General features: G+C 38.3%; 1 protein-coding gene across 4 annotated transcripts in view; it reads left to right on the top strand.

Annotated features, from left to right (window-relative positions):
• Positions 1 to 16,138: 16,138 nt before the first annotated feature.
• Positions 16,139 to 21,957, top strand: part of SYK (spleen associated tyrosine kinase) — a 108,046-nt gene continuing 102,227 nt past the window's right edge. For 3 of the 4 annotated variants that reach the window (XM_005210435.5, XM_059889078.1, NM_001037465.2), the window contains exon 1: positions 16,139 to 16,266. The gene's annotated coding sequence lies outside the window, so the exon portion shown is untranslated. Of the gene's footprint in view, positions 16,267 to 16,323; positions 16,412 to 21,957 lie in introns of those variants that run through there. The other variant, XM_059889080.1, reaches the window with a different exon arrangement.

The following is a 21,957-nucleotide window of genomic DNA, read 5'->3' as shown; positions in this document are numbered from 1 at the left end:
GACAACAAAGTGTAGAGTGACCTACACTCATTTTTTTAGCAGTTCACTCTGCTGCAAGTCACCAGATATATCAGAAAAAAACAGTGTAGACCACTGTTAGAGAAATGTGCTGTATCATTATACCAAACTTGCTTTTCCATTTAATAACCATGAATTGGAGAACAGCTTCCCTCTGTTTTCCTCCTTTGGCGCCTCAAAACTGAATCAGAGAATCTGTGATCTAAGAATGTACACGCATATGTGTTTTCTCAGCCTACTGATAATAAAAGTAAACATCCTATCATGTTGGGGGAAGGGCTATTCCTAGCAAAGAAGACATTTTCAAATCTTGAAAAAGAATCAGAATGAAGCAAAATTACAAAACATCAAAATTACACAGGTAAAGCAATTAAAGAAGTACTGTCCTAGCATATTAGACAGATAAATGAAATAGAACAGAAAGAACAGAAATAGGTCCAAGTATTTAGCAATTCAGTATTTCATAAAACTTAATTACTAATCTTTGAAAAGATGGACTGTTGAATGAACTGACTAACCATTTGGGAAAAGAGATTGAATATCTATTTCACTCCTTATGGCTAAATAAATTTCACATGGATTATAATGGATTCTAAAGATTTAAATGCAAAAACATGTGAATATTTTTATATATTTTAAGATAACAAAGGCATTAAAGCTAGAAACAATAGGTAATTCTTCTATATAAGATACTGAAATATTATTTTGGTATAGATACATAAACAAATGAAATATAGAAAGCTGAAAGACAAAGTATAAATGGGAGGAAACATTTACAACATAACGGGTGAACATAGATAGAAGTAAGGTTTATAACCTACAAAACTTTTTATAAATCAACACAAAAATTAGCACCTGGTGAAAATACTGTGAAATGTAATGAATAGGCACTTCCCCAAAGAAGTAAATATTAATAATCAATGAACCTATAAAATTACATTCAATCTCTTTAGTTAAAATGATATAAATTAGAAATTAAAATGAGAGAACTTTCACCTTTCACATTACCTGGTATAAAGGTATCATTAAGCAGAGTGCATGCTAGACTTTGGCTCCACCCCAACATGTTCTGAGTACCACCTGTACAAGGTGGAAGTATAATATTATCAGAATCACATCTCAGTTCAGTTCAGTTCAGTCGCTCAGTCGTGTCCAACTCTTTGCGACCCCATGAACCACAAGCAAAAAGCATCATAAACAAAACTACACCTCTTCTGACTAAGTCAGTTTGTAGGAATTTATCCCAGAAAGATCCATTAAGGATCAAAGATGTACAAACAGGGATCTTTATGGCAAGGCAGTTCATAATAGCAAATCTCTGGAAATAATTAATGGTATATCATCAGGGATTGGTTATCACTCATGGTCCATGCATTACAGAGTCAATAGGAAGATAAAAAAACATTTCCTGACATGCTATCTAATCCTACAATCAAGTAATAAAAAACATAAATAATCACACATTTATATGTATGCAAACAAATGACTAAAACCACAACAAGAAAAGTTTTAGTTACTTCTAAATTGCAGCCATGAAATTAAAAGACGCTTACTCCTTGGAAGAAAAGTTATGTCCAACCTAGATAGCATATTCAAAAGCAGAGACATTACTTTGCCAACAAAGATCCGTCTAGTCGAGGCTACGGTTTTTCCAGTGGTCTTGTATGGATGTGCGAGTTGGACTGTGAAGAAAGCTGAGCGCCAAAGAACTGATGCTTTTGAACTGTGGTGTTGGAGAAGACTTGAGAGTCCCTTGGCCTGCAAGGAGATCCAACCAGTCCATTCTGAAGGAGATGAGCCCTGAGATTTCTTTGGAAGGACTGATGCTAAAGCTGAAACTCCAGTACTTTGGCCACCTCATGTGAAAAGTTGACTCATTGGAAGACTCTGATGCTGGGAGGGGTTAGGGGCAGGAGGAGAAGGGGACGACAGAGGATGAGATGGCTGGATGGCATCACTGACCCGATGGACGTGAGTCTGAGTGAACTCTGGGATTTGGTGATGGACAGGGAGGCCTGGCGTGCTGCGATTCATGGGGTCACAAAGAGTCGGACACGACTGAGCAACTGAACTGAACTGAACTGAAATTGTAACTATATTTTACCCCTTTTATTAAAGCTTCTATGGCGCAGTGGGTAAAGAATCTGCCTGCAATGCAGGAGATACAGGAGATGCAGATTCAATTCCTGGGTTGAGAAGATACTCTGGAAAAGGGCGTGGCAACCCACTCCAGTATTCTTGCCTGAAGAACTCCATGGATAAAGGAGCCTGGCAGGCTACTTTCAAAGGGCCACAGAGGATAGGGCAGAACTGAGCGATTACACACACACACATTAGATATATATGTGTGTGTGTGTAATCAGAGTTACACACTGAAAACTTTGGAAAATCAGAGTTCTTTCTTGAGCCATTTCTATTTATTAATTCTGTCTTCATTTAACCCCGCCTGTCTAGTGGCCCCCTGTCATTCTTAGCCATCTATTTTGTCTTTGTCTCAAATCAAAGAGCCACCATTTAGAACACAGGGAGACTTGAGGACCCACAGACTCACAAGCAAAGAATGTAGATAATTTCAATCAGTCATTCCTTTCTTCAGTTTCTATATGGCAACAAATTTTACAACAAACTGTATTAATAGTTGCAAAAGATACATTAATTTGAAAACTTTTCATTTTTAACTTTAAAAATAAAGTTTATTTAAACAACAAAAAAAGACGAAAACAGCTAATTCATTTCTCTTACCTTCCCACTTCCTACCTCAGAGACCACCACTCTGTTCTCTGCATGCCTATATATATATGTGTGTGTATAAATCTAATATATATATTAGATTCCACATTTAAGTGAGATCATATGGTATTTGTATTTCTCTGTCTGCCTTATTTCACTTAGCATTATGTTCTTGAGGTCTGCCTATGTTTTCACAAGTGGAAGGTTTTAATTCATTTATATGGCTAAATAATGTCCCACTGTGTATATATGCCACATATTCTTTATCTGTTCATTAATCAATCAACACTTAGGTTATTTCTTTATCTTGGCTATTGTAAATAATGCTGCAAAGAACATGAGGGTGCAGATATCTTTCAAGTTTATGCTTTTATTTTCTTTAGACGAATACTGAGAAGTGAAATTCCTGGATGATATGGTAGTTCTATTTTCAATGTTTGGAGAAATCTCTTTACTCTTTTCCATAGTTGTACCAATTTAGTGCCCACTAACAGCAAAGAAATGTTCCCTTTTCACTACATTTTCACCAACACTTGTTATTTCTAGCCTTTTTGATAATAACCATTCTAACAGGTGTAGGGTAGTAGTATCTCATTATGGTTGGATTTGCATTTCTCTGATGATCAGTGGTGTAGAACATCTTTTCATGTGCCTACTGGCCATCTGTATGTCTTCACGGACCTATTTGCCATTTGTATGAATGAAAAGAATCACAATTTTTCATTCTTAACTGAGTTTCAAAGTGACAGCTTCAACACCAGATCAAAACTGAAAATTCAAATCAGTCAAGATTTTCAAACATCAGTGGAAGAGTTGTATGGCCAAGAAGGAAGTGCCCATTCATGGAACTGAAACATATTTTGGATCAGAAAAAAATAGTTTCTATTCTTTGTTTCTAAGAATGTTTTTTCTAGGTAAAATTGAAACAGATTATGATTCTCAGGGGGAATGCAGGCTAAGTTGCTCCACTTGTGTCTGACTCTTTGTGAGCCTATGGACCATAGCCCACCAGACTCCTCTGTCCATGGAGTTCTCTAAGCTAGAATACTGGAGTGATTCTCATGCCCTCCTCCAGGTGATCTTTCTGACCCAGGGATAGAACCTGCATTTCTTATGTCTCCTGCATTGGTAGGCAGGTTCTTCATCACTAGCACACTGGGAAGGGTAATAATATTTAATAGGATTTCATACCAATATGCTTAATACTTTATATTAGAATATTTTTTTAAATACTATATTTTTCAAGTTATTTACTTTTATATTTAACTTAATTTCCTCCACAAATCACTCACCATCTCCCTAAGACCACATATAGACTTAAAGAAACAAAATTCACTTAAGTACTGCTTAACTAAAAGAAAAATACCAGTGATATTTTAGAAAGTGTCAATTTTATAAGTTTAATTTTCTACTGTCTGATATGTATATATATATAATCTCTAGCAGAAATGTTGAAGAGGGTTCAACAATTATTTGTCTGGGTCAGGGGTGAGTAGGTTCATAAGGACCAATGTTAGTTAATGAAAGTAGAACATAAGGAAGTTCACATCATGTTCTTCTATGAAAACCAATCAAGTGATACACTATATTAACAAATTGAAACATAAAAACCATATGATAAACTCAATAGATGCAGAAAAAGCTTTTGACAAAATTCAGCATCCATTTATAACTAAAAAAAAAAAACTCTTCAAAATATGGGCATAGAAGGAACCTACCTCAACATGATAAAGGCCATATACTACAAACCTACAGCAAACATTATTTTCAATGGTGAAAAACTGAAAGCATTTCCTCAAAGATCAGGGTCAAGACAAGGGTGCCCATTCTCACCACTATTACTGAACAAAGTTTTGGAAGTCCTAGCCATGGCAATCAGAGAAGAAAAAGAAATAAAAGGAATCTAGATTGGAAAAGAAGTAAAACCCTCACTGTTTGCAGATTACATGATACTATACTTAGAAAATCCTGAAGATACTATCAGAAAATTACTAGAGCTAATAAGTGAATTTAGTAAAGTCACAGGATATAAAACCAATATACAGAAATCACTTGCATTCCTATACACTAGCAATGAAAAAATTAGAAAGAGAAATTAGGAATCAATGCCATTTATCATAGCAACAAAAAGAATAAAATATCTAGGAATAAACCTACCTAAAGAGACAAAAGAGGTGTATACAGAAAATTATAAGACACTGGTGAAAGAAATGAAAGATGACATAACCAGATAGAGAGATATTCCATGTTCCTGAATTTGGAAGAATCAATATTGTGAAAATGACTATACTACCAAAGCAACCTACAGATTCAAGGCAATCCTTACCAAATTACCAGTGGCATTTTTCACAGAACTAGAACAAAAAATTTCACAATTCGCATGGAAACACAAAAGACCCCAAATAGCCAAAGCAATCTTAAGAAAGAAGAATGGAGCTGGAGGAATCAACTTCCAGATTTTAGACTATACTACAAAGCTACAGTCATCAAGGCGTATGGTACTGGCACACAACCGAAAATATAGACCAATGGAACAAGATAGAAAGGTCCAATATAAACCCATGCACTAATGGGCAACTTATCTTTGACAAAGGAGGCAATAATATACAATGGAGAAAAAAAAAATCTTTTCAATAAGCAATCCTAGGAAAACTGGACAGCTGTACATAAAAGAATGAAATTAGAACACTTCCTGACACCATACACAGAGATAAACTCAAACTGTATTAAAGAACTAAATGTAAGACCAACAAATATAAAATTCTTAGAGGAAAACAGAGGTAGAACACTCTATAACATAAATCACAGCAAGATCCTCAATGACCCACCTCCTGGAATAAAGGAAATAAAAAAACAAACAAAAAAAAAGTGGGACATAATTAAACTTAAAAGCTTTTGCACAGCAAAGGAAGCTATAAACAAGGTGAAATGACAAACCTCAGAATGAGAAAAAATAATAGCAAATGAAACAACTGACAAAGGATTAATTTCAAAAATATACAAGTAGCTCATGCAACTCAATACCAGAAAAACAAACAACCCAATGTGGGAAAAAGACATTTCTAAATAGACATTTCACCAAAGAAGACATTAGGATGGTTAATAAACACATGAAAAGATGCTCAACATTGCTCATTAGAGAAAATAAAATCAAAACTACAATGAGATATCACATCAGTCACAATAGCCATCATCAAAACATCTACAAACAATAAATGCTGGAAAGGGAGCAAAGGGAACCTTCTTGCACTGTTGGTGGGAATATGAATTGATACAATGACCATGGAGGACAGTAGGGTGATTCCTTAAAAAACTAAGAATATAACTACCATATAATCAAACAATCCCACTACTGGGCATATACCCAGAGAAAACTACAAAGGAAAAAGATACATGTATTCCAACATTCATCACAGCACTATTTACAATAGCTAGGACATGAAAGCAAAATGTTATACACAGTGAGGTAAGTCAGAAAGAATAAAACAAATAGCATATGTTAATGCATAAATATGGAATCATGCACTATATGAAGAGCAGCAGTAGAGATGCAGACATAAAGAACAGACTTGTGGGATGAATTAAGAGACTATCATTGAAACATACACGTTACTTACTATATGTAGAACAGATAGCCAGTGGAAAGTGGCTATTTAAAACAGGGGACACAACCTGGTACTCTGTGACAACCTAGAGTGGTGGGATGGGGTCAGGAGTGGGAAGGAGGTTCAGGGGGGTGGAGACATGTGGAGACATATGTATACTTATGACTGATTCACACTGTTGTATGGCAGAAACCAAAACAACATTGTAGAGCAATTTTTCTCCAAATTAAAAAAAAAAACTTAATATTGTTAAGATGGAAATGTTCCCAAATTGATCTACAAAGTCAACAAAATTCCTTTCAAAACTCTAGCTTACGTTTTTGCATAAATTGATATTAGTCCTAAAATTCATATAATAAAAATGCAAAAGGAACTATTACAGCCAGAACAATCTTGAGTTAGAACAGAGCTGAACGCAAACTTCCCCATTTCCAAGTTTACCACAAAATGATAGTAATTAAGATTGTCTGCTGCTGCTGCTGCTAAGTCGCTTCAGTCGTATCCGACTCTGTGCAACCCCATAGACGGCAGCCCACCGGCTCCCCCGTCCCTGGGATTCTCCAGGCAAGAACACTGGAGTGGGTTGCCATTTCCTTCTCCAATGCATGAAAGTGAAAAGTGAAAGTGAAGTCGCTCAGTTGTATCCGACTCCTAGCAACCCCATGGACTGCAGCCTACCAGGCCCCTCCGTCCATGGGATTTTCCAGGCAAGAATATTGGAGTGGGTTGCCATCGCTTTCTCCGTAAGATTCTCTAGTGCTGGTTTAAGGACAGATACATAGATCAATGAGATGGAAGGGAGAGTCCAGAACAAACCTTTACATTGATCTTCAACAGGGTGTTGAGATGACTGTGGATGGAATAGCTGTTTCAACAACTAACGTGTAACAACTGGATATGCCCCTGCCAAAGGCTGAAGTTGGACCTCAGCCTTATTATTATATGTAAAAATTATATGCTGAAATTTATATGTAAAATAAATTTATATGCTCAAAGGTATATGTAAAAATTAACTCAAACTGGAACTGAAACATAAATGTATGACCTAAAGCTATAAAACTCCAGAAACAGAATGAAAACAAAAGAAAACAGAAGAGTAAAATTTTAAGATCTTGAGTAAGACAATGGTTTCTTAGATACAACACAAAACTATAGGCAAAAAAATAGAAAAACTGGAAAAATTGAACTTCTTCAAAATTAAAACTTATGTTTGGCATATGATATAATTAAAAAGTGACATACAGATGCTCATAGCAGGTTTATTCATAATAGTCAAAGAATATCCAATGTGTGGATAAATAAAAGTGTGTAGGTATATCCATACAAAGTGATATCACTTGGCAATAAAGAGGAATGAGATACAAATATATGCTACGAGAACATAACTTAAAAACATAATAAAGAAGTCAGTTACAATGAGCACATATTGTATAATTCTATTTGTATGAAATGCCCAGAATAGGCATAACTATAGAGACAGAAATAAAGATTGGTGCTTTCCTAGGGTGTATGTGAAGGGGTGGAATGTGTGAGGTGGGGAGAATGGAGAGGGACTACTGATGGGTATAGCATTTCTTTTCGTGGTTAAAAAAAAAGTCTTAATATTGAATTTGGTGATGGTTACACAACTTTGTGAATATACGTAAAATAATTGAATTGTACATTTTAATTTGTTAAACTATGTAAATATCAATTATATAAAAAATAAGTTTAAAACTGAATTGCATTTTTATAAAATAAGAATTGAAAGATCTTCCTATGAGAAAATCCATTTGATTGAAGTGATTTTGATTAAGTCAAAAATAGTTTGAACTTCCTTTCAATTAAGTAATTATATTTTTTAATTAATTCATTTATTTTAATTGGAGGCTAATTACTTCACAATATTGTAATGGTTTTTGCCATACACTTACATGAATCATCATGGCCATACATGTGTCCCCCATCCTGAACCCTTCTCCCACCTTCCTCCCCATCCCATCCCTCAGTGTTGTCTCAGGGCACCAGCTTTGAGTGCCCTGTTTCATGCATCAAACTTGGACTGGTGATCTATTTCACATATGGTAATATACATGTTTCAATGCTATTCTCTCAAATCATTCCATCTTGCCTTCTCCCACAGAGTCCAAAAGTCTGTTCTGTACATCTGTGTCTCTTTTGCTGTCTCACATATAGGTCATTGTTATCATCTTTTTAAATTCCATATATATGCATTAATATACTGTATTGGTGTTTTTCTTTCTGACTTACTTCACTCTGTATAATAGGCTCCAGTTTCATCCTCCTCATCAGAACTGATTCAAACATGTTCTTTTTAATAGCTGAATAATATTCCATTGTGTATATGTACTACAGCTTTCTTATCCATTCATCTGCCGATGGAAATCTAGGTTGCTTCCATGTCCTAGCTATTGTAAACAGTGCTGTGATGAACATTGGGGTACATGTGTCTCTTTCAATTCTGGTTACCTCAGTGTGTATGCCCAGCAGTGGGATTGCTGGGTCATATGGCAGTTCTATTTCCAGTTTTTTAAGGAATCTCCACACTATTCTCCATAGTCGCCATATTAGTTTGCATTCCCACCAACAGTGTAAGAGGGTTCCCTTTTCTCCGTACCCTCTCTAGCATTAATTGTTTGTAGACTTTTTGATAGTAGCATTCTAACTGGCGTGAGATGGTATTTCATTATGGTTTTGATTTGCATTTCTCTGACAATGAGTGATGTTGAGCATCTTTTCATGTGTTTGTTAGCCATCTGTATGTCTTCTTTGGAGAAATGTCTATTTAGTTCTTTGGCCCATTCTTTGATCGGGTCGTTTATTTTTCTGGTATTGAGCTGCATGAGCTGCTTATATATTTTTGAGATTAATTCTTTGTCAGTTGCTTCATTTGCTATTATTTTCTTCCATTCTGAAGGTTGTTTTTTCACCTTGCTTATAGTTTCCTGCACTGTGCAAAAGCTTTTAAGTTTAATTAGGTCCCATTTGTTTATTTTTGCTTAGTAATTATATTTTTAAAGAATAGCCTTCTAAGCAAATGCATGCCTACCTGTTCAGACTTGTGAAGAGAGGACTTATTTTTGAGCATAAATTTTCCCATCCTTTTAAATCTTCAGTGCTTAGGATTATGTCTGACAATAAATGACACACAATACCTGCTTGCTGACTTAAACTTCATGGAAAACAAGCAACCAGAAATTCTCACAGAAGACCTGATTTTCTCAGAGCCACAAGAAAGGGGGAGCACTGGGATGACAGCCCAGGCTTAGCAGCCTCTGCTCAGTGTTATCACTAGCTTAGATGCTGGCATCCAAGTTCCAATGCTTTACTTGGTTCTTAAGTAATTTTTCTCTTTCTCTGTCTGTTCAAAACCTCACTAACTATAAAAAAAGAAGGAAGTCTGTAATTTGTAGGTGAAAAGTCACACTGAGATCATGGTTGAATTGGCAGGGGATCCCAGCAGCAGAAAGAGGCTCTTCCTCCTGCCATGTTCAGTGGCATTTTAGAAGAGAGATGGATGTGGCCAGGTTGGGGAAATCACTGAGATAAAGGAATTCATCTCATTACTCTGCCAGTGATTCTGGCTATTTAACCAAAATTGACTTGTCTTCATAAGATAAGAAAGGGCTGAGCTATAACATTTTTAAAAGTTTCACCTACATTTTAAAATTATTACAATGGTAAATTTTGTGTCATGTGACTTTTATCTCAACTTAAAATAATTTGTATAAAAGTACACCTGATAGTGTCCTAATTCCGGGATTTTTCTCCTTTATATGTCAGCAAAATTTTACTCTTCAATCTTCTTATTTCATTTTTAAGTATTTATTTATTTGGTTGTGCTGGGTCTTATCTGTGGCACATGGGATCTTTGGTCTTTGCTGTCACATGTGGGATCTTTAATTGAGGCATGTGGGATCTAGTTCCCTGACCAGGGATCGAACCTGGGCCCCTTGCATTGGGACCTCAGAGTCTCAGTCACTGGACCCCCATAAATTGAATTACAGTTGATCTACAATGCTGTGCTAGTTTCAGATATATAGCAATGTGATTCAGTTTATATATATATATATATATATAGTTATAAATAAATGTTCTTTTTCAGATTATTTTGCCTTATAGGTTATTACAAGATATTAAGAATAGTTCCCTGTGCTGTATAGTAGGTCCTTGTTGGCTATCTATTTTATATATAGTTAGTATGTATATGTTAATCCCGAACTCCTAATTTATCCTTCTCCTTTGGTAAGTATAAGTTTGTTTTTTATATCTATGAGTCTATTTCTGCTTTGTAAATAAGTTCATTTGTATCATTTTTTTGGATCTCACATATAAGTGATATCATATGATATTTGTATTTCTCTGTCTGGCTTATTTCATTTAGTATGATAATCTCTAGGTTCATCTATGTTGCTGCAAATGATATCATTTCCTTCTTTTTTATGGCTGAGAAATACTCCATTGTATATGTATGCCAAGTCTTCTTTATCCATTCAGGATGTGGAGAAAAAGGAACCCTCCTACTCTGTTAGTATGTATTAATCTAACATCAGTGTTAGAATGTATTAATAAATTGGTACAGCCACTATGGAGAACAATATGGAGATCCCTTAAAAAAATACAAATTGAGCTAACATATAATTCAGGAATCCCATTCCTGAGCATATATCTGAAAAAAACTAGAACTCCAATCTATGCATGCACTCCAGTGTTCATAGAAGCACTATTTACAATAGCCAAGACATGGAAGCAATCAAAATGTCTGACCGCAGATGAATCAATTTTACTGTTTAAGCAGTTGTAGTTAAATATTATTTTATTTGCAAACTAAAGTGTCATGTGTAACTGTGTATTTTTTATCTGAAAGAGAAGAAAAATGAGGACCTTGCATTCTAAATTTTAAAATATATGATCTATACTCTATAAGAAAAAAAAATGTGTGGCATTAAATTTTGGATAAAAGTGGTGAGATATTCAGGGATTATCAAGCTTATACCATCTAGAAAAAAGATAAAGAACCCTTCCTTCCCTTTCAACCCTACCTCTCTTCTACCTCACCCAATAAAAAAAGGAAGGGGGAGAAATAAAAATGTAAAAGTTACCAACAGTAACCAAATGAGAAAAGGAGAAAAGGAGAAGCCCTTAATGGCATGAACTTAGAAAAGTGCTGGCTCATCCACAAAACAGAACTTTGAGAGTGTCACGATGAGGCCATGTCCCCACCTCCCAGAAACCTCATCTTGTGAGTCTACAAAATCCTACCAATTCTCGCTGAAATCTTGAGAGAAGTAAAAAGGACTGTTTGTTCTTTTTCCCAATTTTGACCAAGAAGTAGTGAAAATAGTTGCTGTGGAGATGAGGGTAAAAAGAAAAACGTCAGCAATCTGGCATGACTCTGTCATGCATGTAAAGAGTTGGGGAACTGAGCGAATGCCCCAAAGTGCTCCCCAAATAGTTAACTTTCCCTTCTTCCTCTGCCAAGGAGGATTGCACACGCTCACTCAGTCATGTCTGACTCTTTGTGACCCCAAGGACTGTAGCCCGCCAGGCTCATCTGTCCATGGCATTCTCCAGGCAATAATACTGGAGTGGGTTGCCTCCTCCAGGGGATCTTCCCTTGTCTCCTGAATTGGCAGGTGGATTCTTTACCACTAATGCCACCTAGGAAGTCCCAAGGAGGAGTGAACTCTCATATATTTATTATGTGGGATATGGGAGAGAGGAGCCCAGTTAGTACAACACGACTCCAGCTAAACATCCCCACCTTCCCTGTGCAAAGCCTATAGTAAAACAGGCATTAAGTGAATAAATATTAATATTTTATTATTCATATCAATAATATTATTTTATTATTAATATAAAACTACCAATATTACCCAGACAGAGGAAAGAAAAAGATTCTGATACAAGATTCAAGGAGCTATCTCTCACAGGTGTGCTAAGTCACTTCAGTCAGGTCTGACTCTTTACAACCCCATGGACTGTAGCCCTCCAGGCTCCTCTGTCCATGGAATTCCCCATGCAAGAATACTGGAGTGGGTTGCCGTGTCCTCCTTCATGAGATCTTCCCGACCCAGGGACTGAACTCAGGTCTCTTACGTCTCCTGCATTGGCAGACTGGTTCTTTACCTCTAGCGTCATCTGGGAAGCCAGTCTGGCACAAAGAAGCAGAACACAATGAAGGGTTGCTAGCGTGGGCAAAACAATAAACTAGTAACAATGCCAAGAAGATAAAGAATCAGAATAAAAGTTGAAGGATGCAAGATGAAGAATCAGAATGGTTTGGAATTCTCAACAGCAACACTAGAAGCAAAAACGCAATAGAATAATAACTTTAAAATGTGAGGAGAAGTCATTTTTGAACTACTATTTTCTATACAGTCTAAACCATCAATCAAATTTGACAGTAAAAGCATTTTGGATGTGGAAGGTCTTTAAAATACCTATTTCCACTTCCTTATCTGGGATTCACATCCCCGTTGGCAGTCAGCTAGAGCTCTAACCGCTTTGGAGGCCACCACTACACGGCTTATCTTATCAGTGTTAAGATACCCACCACAGGTATTGATAATTACCATGAGAGATATTAAATATAGAAATATATGACTGCCTAAAGTATTTTAGAGACATGCATCGCCCTTGAAGATGAATTGTGCTGTATTTTCTTGTTATTATGTTTCTTTTTTAAAATAAATATCTATGTAGAAGATTGTGTTCTACCAAAATGATCAAGTGAATTAAAGGAGAAAAAAACATGGAATACAAAAAATATGGACTCAAAGATAGAAGAAATGTGAAAAGAAGCACAAAGCAGAATCAGAGCAAATGAATCCTTGAGAAACTGCAGCCACAAGTTGACCATAGAAAGAAAGAAAGTGAAGTCGCTCAGTCGTGACCGACTCTTTGCAACCCCATGGACTGTAAGCTACCAGGCTCCACTGTCCATGGGATTTTCCAGGCAAGAGTACTCAAAAGTGGGTTGCCTTTTCCTTCTGCAGAGGATCTTCCCAACCCAGGGATCAAGCCCACATCTCCCTCACTGTAGCCAGATGATTTACCATCTGAGCCATCAGGGAAGTCCAAGTTGACCATAATAGTGCCCAAATTTCCAGTCCAGATTCATGTTCCCTAGTTGGTCCCTAAAGACATAAGCTGAGAATTTACCTTAAATTGTTGACATACTAGTTGCACTCCAGATTGCTGACAGAAGCAAAGGCAAACTCTCTCTGAAATAACAGACAAACAAACAAACATACTTTCACCCTGCTGCTGCTGCTGCTAAGTCACTTCAGTCGTGTCCGACTCTGTGCAACCCCATAGATGGCAGCCCACCAGGCTCCCCCGTCCCTGGGATTCTCCAGGCAAGAACACTGGAGTGGGTTGCCATTTCCTTCTCCAGTGCATGAAAGTGAAAAGTGAAAGTGAAGTCGCTCAGTCGTGTCCGACCCTCAGCGACCCCATGGACTGCAGCCTACCAGGCTCCTCTGTCCATGGGATTTTCCAGGCAAGAGTACTGGAGTGGGGTGCCATTGCCTTCTCCTGGGCCTCAACTAATTTCCATAAATAACTTTTCAAGGACAAGGACTGGCTCACAGTCCAGTGTAACTAAGTACAACTAAAAAAGCCAGGCACTGTAACACTCAGACAATATAAGTATATATTCAAGACTTTATAAGGTGGAATTAACACAGTAAAACCATATATATATATATATATATATATATATATATATATATTTAGTTTTTGAAGAAATAAAAAATAAAGAATCTATAAGGAACAGGAGATTTTTTAAAAGTAACTGTGTCTGGAGTCTGTAGGACCCTTTGGGTACAAGGCTTTGTTAGGAAGGATTCCATAATCATAGCTAAGATTTATCTCAATGAAAGCTAAAACAGCAGAGTCAGCAAAGGGAAATGACACATTGCAATGAAGGAAGAAAGATTGGAAGAAACATGTTGACTTTTAGGAAGATTTTTTTTCCCCTAGGTATTTCCGTGATGATTTTTTTTTTTTTTTTTCATCTATTTATTTTTGGCTGCACTGGGTCTTTGTTGCTACCTGAAAGCTTTCTCCAGTTGCTACAAGCTGAGGCTGCTCTCTAGTTGAGGTCCACTGGCTTCTCATATCAGCACTGGCTCTAGCTCACACAAGCTGGTAATTGTGGTGCATGGGTTTAGTTGTCCTTCCTCCCCCTCCCCAGGTGGAATCTTCCCAGACTAAGGATCAAACTCATGTCCCCTGCACTGGCAGATGGATTCTTACCCACTGGAAAACCAGGGATGTTCATAATTTTAACATTTTTTTTAAAAAAATCATGAAAAGCAGGCTAGTTAACTTTAAGATGACTCAAAGGTGGGAAGGACTGTAGCAGTGCTAAAAGGTAGCTTAGAGATGGATGGAAAAACCTCATCTTATCTCCCATAATCATTATCTAAGGAAACATTGTAATCTTAGTAAAAAGCAAAACAGATTCTGTAGCCTCTGTTTAGACAACAGTGGCTATTTCCTTGGCTATTTGCAGTAAAATTAAGTCCTGTGGTTAACAAATAAAGTGAAAGTCGCTCAGTCCTGTCCGACTCTTTGCAACCCCATGGACTGTACAGTCCGTGGAATTCTCCAGGCCAGAGTACTGGAGTGGGGAGCCTTTCCCTTCTCCAGGGGATCTTCCCAACCCAGGGATAGAACCCAGGTCTCCCGCATAGCAGGCAGATTCTTTACCAGCTGAGTCACAAGGGAAGCCCTAACAAATAAAACCATAATAAAAATCCTTCACTTGAGTTAAAAATTTAGTGGTAAAAATAAATGGAAGAGAATGTTTCAGTGGAAAAGTCTGAGGGGTCCCACTGGAGTCTAAATGCCTCTTATTAACGTTTTTTTCTCCATGGCAACTTTAATCTAACACCCTATATATTTTATTTTATTGATTATATTTTGGTTCAGCAATGGTAGGCAGAGTTACCAGGGCAGCCAGGGTTTGGAAGCTGTTTTACGGGAAGATTCTAAAGAGGGCTAACAGGAAAAAAAAAAGGGGTGGGGGGGGGAGGAGAGAGAACCAGGTAGGAGTTTTTAAACCATTTTAAAGACTACAGAGAAAGATGAAACTTTAATTAAACGTCAGAACCGCTTGTGGTTAAGAGGGAAGCAAGTTTAACTCATTGTCAAGAACCTTGTAATAATTAAAGCCATCAGACAACGGATCGGTTGGACAGGCTGGGCTCACCCAAAGGTGAGCTGTGAAATCTGATGTTCGCTTATGTCAGGAGACCACCTGGGACGACGACGTGGGCCTTCTGACCACCAGTCAGCAGGAGCGTCTTGGGCTGGTGATTAGAAATAGACCACACTGTGACGAAGATTCTCTTCTTAAAAACTGCACCGCAAATGGGCGTGACCCTGAGTGCCTGTTGGTCCTTGGAAGAATCACGCAGCAGGCAGGACAGGTGGCCAGAGGGTCCAGTTGTTGGCCATGCCCCCTTTTTGCATATGAAGCCCCCTCGTCTGGGCTTTCTGCGCCCGGGGAGTTGGGACCGAGCGCCCACCTGGCTCCCTTCCCTGCTCCCCTCCGGCCTCCTGCCTCTCAGGCCGACCCCGCGAGCCTGGTTCCGGAGAGCTCTGGCCGCCGATCCCCTGCGCTGGGCGCTGGGGGCGCACCGGGCACACGGGGCGCACGGGCGGCAGGGCGGGCCTGGGGCAGCGGGGCGCGGCAGCTGGGAGGAAGTTCAGGGCCTGCCAGGGCGCGTTAAGGAAGTTGCCCAAAATAAGGAAGCGTCGTGCACTGGGCGACTGAGGTGACTCCGGCGATTGGAGCAGCGAGGAGGAGCGGGTGGCCCGGCACTGTGCCCGAATTGCCCCCGCGATCTCGCCCGTCCGGTTCTCGGAGCCCCGCGCCCCGCCCTCGCCTCACCTGGCACAGGTAGGTGGGGCCGCGCGATCCCTCCGCTTTGGCTGCCGGGCTTGGGAAGGCGGCATGGGAGGGGAGAAGGCGCCGAGAGAGGGAAAGATGCGGCCCTTCCTCCTTGGCCCGCACAAGACCTGTGCCCCCAAGCACACCCGGGCAGGTACGCTCAGGGCCTTCCTGCTTTGAAAATCGGAGGGAACGTTTGATAAAATATTTCGATTGAGAGTTAGTCGGTTGTGCCAGCTTTTCTCCTAAACCTAGTTAGTGTCTCCTGGGCTCCGGTTTCTGTACGGGAAGCCAGGGGCTGGGCCTGGGGGCCTGGGGGCCTGGGGGCTGTGCGATGGGGCCCCCAAACTCCAAGTGCTGCCGCGTGCGCAGCAAGTGCGGCAGCTGCTGGGTCCTGGAAGACTAGCTGGAATCCTCAGGCACAAGAAACTCGGTGTCGGGTCTCGGAAAGAACATATTTTCGTTTGGCCATTTACAGAAGTCACTGGAAAATTCCACTGAATTTATGGAAGTGACTCAATGTAGAGATGTTCGTACGCATGCAAAGGTTTTATTTATACTTTTACTACAGAAAGAGCAGTTGCATAAAAACATGACAGTTTCTGAACCTTTACTAAAATGTAGCATGATTGCCTTTTTTTTTCTTCCTTCACATTCTCATGGTAAAATAACTTAATTAGCCAGTGAATGACTTGAAGAGCAGGAAAGTTTGGTGTAGTAAAATGCGTTGATTTTGAGTTAAAGATTTTTTTGCACTATGGCAGTATGGCTTTAAAGGGCTTCCCCTGTGGCTCAGCAGTAAAGAATCTGCCTGCAATGCAGGAATCTCGGATTGGATCCCTGTATCAGGAAGATCCCCTGGAGTAGCAAATGGGGTCTTCAGTATTCTTGCCTGAAGACTCCCCATGGACAGAGTCAGACACGACTGAAGCGACTTCACGCATGCATGCACGGCTTCAAAACTTTAAACCTAACCTACGTAATGATACAAAGGCGATTCATTTTTTGGTTTGTTTGGATATCAAGAACTAAAAAGACAACCACTGGAGAAGTTAGAGTTTGAATCTTTGGCCGTTTGCAATGCAGTTGCTTGGCAAATAGACTCCTTCATTGTGCAGTATATTCACAGGAACCAACCCAAGACACTCCTGTTGACTGGTGACCAGCTGGCCCTTACCATCTTGCCAGGTGGCCTTTGGAAACTGGATTGCAGATTATTTTAATGAGTTTGCCTGACTCCATCAAAGATTCCCATTGACCCAAATAAAACTGTTGGCTGGAGTTGTTCTTTTTCTTAAACCCTAGAGGTAGTTCTGCTGCTGCTAAGTCACTTCAGTCGTGTTCGACTCTGTGCCATCCCATAGACGTCAGCCCACCAGGCTCTCCCGCCCCTGGGATTCTCCAGGCAAGAACACCCAAGTGGGTTACCATTTCCTTAGAGGTAGTTCAGTATGTAGTTAAAAGACTTGGAGATATCTCACATCTGAATCTTTGTGTTTAAAAAAAAAGGGGGGGGGGGATGATAGAGAATTCCTGAAAGAAATGGAATTGATTCTAGTATGTGTTTTCTTTGTTGTAGTAAGAACAAATTCATTGCTGTTACTCAGGCAATATTTTCATTAGATGCAACTAAATTCCTTGATGTGCACACCTCTCTCCTGTCCCCGGATAACCAAAACAATGAATTTCACCTTTTTCTCAAGAGCACACGGAACCTTCTCCAGGATAGATCACATCCTGGGTCATAAATCTAGCCTTGGTAAATTCAAAAAAATTGAAATCATTCCAAGCATCTTTTCTGACCACAATGCAGTAAGATTAGATCCCAATTACAGGAGAAAAACTATTAAAAATTCCAACATATGGAGGCTGAACAACAAATGCTGAATAACCAACAAATCACAGAAGAAATCAAAAAAGAAATCAAAATATGCATAGAAACGAATGAAAATGAAAACACAACAACCCAAAACCTGTGGGATACTGTAAAAGCAGTGCTAAGGGCCAAGATCATAGCAATACAGGCATACCTCAAGAAACAAGAAACAAGTCAAATAAATAACCTTACTCTACACCTAAAGCAACTAGAAAAGGAAGAAATGAAGAACCCCAGGGTTAGTAGAAGGAAAGAAATCTTAAAAATTAGGGCAGAAATAGATGCAAAAAAAAAGAGACCATAGCAAAAATCAACAAAGCCAAAAGCTGGTTCTTTGAAAGGATAAATAAAATTGACAAACCATTAGCCAGACTCATCAAGAAACAAAGGGAGAAAAATCAAATCAATAAAATTAGAAATGAAAATGGAGAGATCACAACAGACAACACAGAAATACAAAGGATCATAAGAGACTACTATCAGCAATTATATGTCTTTGAACTAAAAGATTTAAATACGTGTGAAGTATTAGATGTTTTAAGTGAAAAATCTTGTCTACTAAAATTATTTTATCAAATTGTTTTGTTTTATCTACACTGAACTTTTGCTTTGAGCTGTTTAGAGAAATGTTGCAGATAGAAACTTTATATTTCTTTATTTTACTTTTATATAAATAAAAAATTTATTCTTTGTATTTAGAGTGCTTCAATATGTAGGATTTTAGGAATCATCTAAATAACTATAATGTTTTTAATGTTTTAATCCAGAAATAAAAATAAGGTGTTTATTTTATTTTATTTTATTTTTACAAGATATTTTTGTTGTTTATTAGACTTGTTTGTATTTGTGTGATTTTGGTGAGTTAATCAACAATTTTCATTATCTTTTTTTAAATATAAATTTATTTATTAGCTCTTTACCTTTCCTGAGGGCTAAAATTGTCAGAAAGTTCATTTTATCGCTAGATTTGCGTTTCAGAAACCATTCACCTTAGCCTTTTTTAGGTTTGTATTTATTGTTCTAAGTGCAGGTTTGATTTCTCTGTTTTTAAATCAAAGACTTCTTAATAGAATGTAACTTATGCAGCACATAGCACATCCATAATCATTATCCAAAACCCTGTGCCAAGATGATGTTTTGGAATTCAAGATTTCTCAGAATTTAGAATTCAAATTTAGAATATGAGTTTCAGCCTTGAGAAATCCATTTCTCAGAATTTAGAAAGGTGTGCAATGCAAACTGACGCCATATACAGCACACCACTCCAACACAGCCTGGGCAGCCTCCTGTAATCCCACGTGTTAATATTTCTGCACCAATAGTGTGAAAAGTCTCACTAAGTGGAATAAAGAGAGGCTACAAATACTGTGTGCCAGTTCAGGGCAAATGTTGTCACTTATGAGGTTCCCTACAAAACTCACCCCAAACCTTGTTTTTCAGAGCTTTGTAGAATTAGGGCTAAGGAACTGAGACGGTGTTAGACTTCATGGAGCTACTGTTTGGTTTTGAAAGCAACTTGCATTTCTGTTGCCCAACAAGTCATACTTTCCAGTAATTAGACAAATAGTTCCCCCGCCTTTACAGAAAGTTTGAAATAGCAAGACTTCCCTGAATTTTCAATGATAATTAAAATACAGATCTTCTGAGTGAGAATAGGATGTTTCATCCTTTCTTAGAGACTTTTCAACAGCAAAGTTTCTGCCACTCTGATTCTAAAAAAAGAATGCAAGAGTTACTTAAAGAGGAGGTATTATCACCCTTCACAACTACAGCCTGTCTTTGGAAGAAATATTGCTTCCTGTTCACTTTGTTCTATCTGTCTCCGTTATCTGTGCCTAAGGAATGGCCCAGTATTTTGTACAATCTAAGCTACTGTTTGCTTTCTCAGCCTTCCACCATATAGATTTTTTTCTGATTCCCTAAGTCACCCCCTGCCCCGCCCCACAATTTCTTCCACTTCTGGACTAATTTAGCAGCAGCAGAGTGGAGAGAAAATTAGGAACTTAGGCCAGTGAGTGAAATTTTTAAAAAAACATATATACGCTGAACATTGCTTTTCTTTTAAAGCAACTGAAATCAAAAGACAGAGTCTTAAAGAGAGACTGGAATTAAATTGCTTGACTTAATTATGTCTCACCATCTTACCTTTTACTTTGGAACTGAACAAGTTGGGTTTGCTTTTTTTCATTCAGGAAAAAAAAGAGACTTTTTTTTCCCTTCTCTTTAAAAGTGGGTGAAAAAGAGAGGAATTGTGGGAAGATTAAAAAAAAAAAAAACTCAGCTGATTGGATTTTAAAGGGACAGTTTTATTCATTCATTGTGGCTTTGCATCAGCAGGAATATTTTCTATTAGCTTAGAATTTTTTCTGGCAAAATGTTAGCTTGTATCAATTTGATTTTTTTCTTTTAAGAATTAATTATGTAAGTTTTGCCCTATGAATCCTGAAAGGTGGTTAAATTGAAATCTTAAATATAGTCAAATTTAGCCACTGCCAAAGACACCAATAGAAGGAAGAATATTTAGTTTTTATTACAGTAGGTTTAACAAATCAAAAAGGACACTGTCTTGATTCTTTTGTTTCTGGGAAATTATGTATCTATTTGTGGTGGCTGCTAAAGGCTGAAGATAGGAAGAGAAAGGTGAGGATGATGTAACACCTCAGTTACCAAGGGAAGTGTACTGAAAACTTATGATGGACAGTTTCTGGTAAGTAGCTTTCTCTGTCCTGAGGGTACCTGGCTCTGACACTGGAATTCTAGCTTCTGTTGCTGGAGAAGGCAGTACCTCTCAGTGCTGTGCTAGAGCCCTGGAGGGGAGCACAGATTTGAGAGGACATTGGGCTTCCAGATTGGCACACTGTGTGTGAGGTATTTGATCTGAGCAGAGGCTGGGCAGACTGCAGGATTGACAAGGAGAGTGTAGGGCTGATGTCACGTAAGTGAGGCTTAGGCCTGGATACAGTCAGTGGGGCAGTGTGAAAGGATGGAAGAGGGCTGAGCACCAAATTTTAGAAAAAGTCACAATTTAAACATTGGTTTCTTTAGTTATACTCAGTGAGGCTACAAAGAGCATTTGAATATGCAACAATTAACCTTCTCCTTTCCCACTCCGTCTTCTGTCTTAAATGCTAAATCTTCATGCTGTGCTGGTCAGTCTGACAATTTATTAAATCTATCCATTTCTGTTCAGTTGTCATGGAAATGTTTTGGTGCAACCAGAGTTAATCTTTTTATTTAATTTCAATATATAACAATACCTTCCCATCCTCTAGTACTGTTCCCCAAAAGCAATCTTTTAATATTTTTAGCTATTTCTTCTAGAATTTTCCTTCTTATTTCCTGACGCTGTGTTCACTTGCTTTTTATATATATATCAGTTTAGACAATGCTGACTTCCTATTCTGAGAAGTAAGGACATGGCAGTCCTAGGATAATTATTATTATTACCCAAGATAATCTTTCTGTGTGCTTCCCCAGTCGATGGCTCAAGGGGTAAAGAATCCGCCTGCAATGCAGGAGACACAGGAGACATGGGTTCAAACTCTGGGTCGGGAAGATCCCCTGGAGGGGGAAATGGCAACCCACTTCAGTATTCTTGCCTGGAAAATTCCATAAATAAAGGAGCCTGGCAGGCTACAGTCCGAGGGGTCACCAAGACTCAGACCCTGCTGAACACATGATGAATGGATGGCTGGAACCTTAGCTGATATTTACCTTCAGATTTTGTTTACTAATAGAGCATGTTGTATAGTATAGTTCTATTTTCTTTCTTGTACCTCAAACTGTTTTTCATGGGGTAAATTCTTGTTTCATTTTTGTGTCTT

Source organism: Bos taurus, chromosome 8, assembly GCF_002263795.3.
Source record: "Bos taurus isolate L1 Dominette 01449 registration number 42190680 breed Hereford chromosome 8, ARS-UCD2.0, whole genome shotgun sequence".
Classification (NCBI taxonomy): domain Eukaryota; kingdom Metazoa; phylum Chordata; class Mammalia; order Artiodactyla; family Bovidae; genus Bos; species Bos taurus.
The sequence above is the reverse complement of the archived record's forward strand: the minus strand, read 5'-3'. Positions and strand labels throughout refer to the sequence as shown.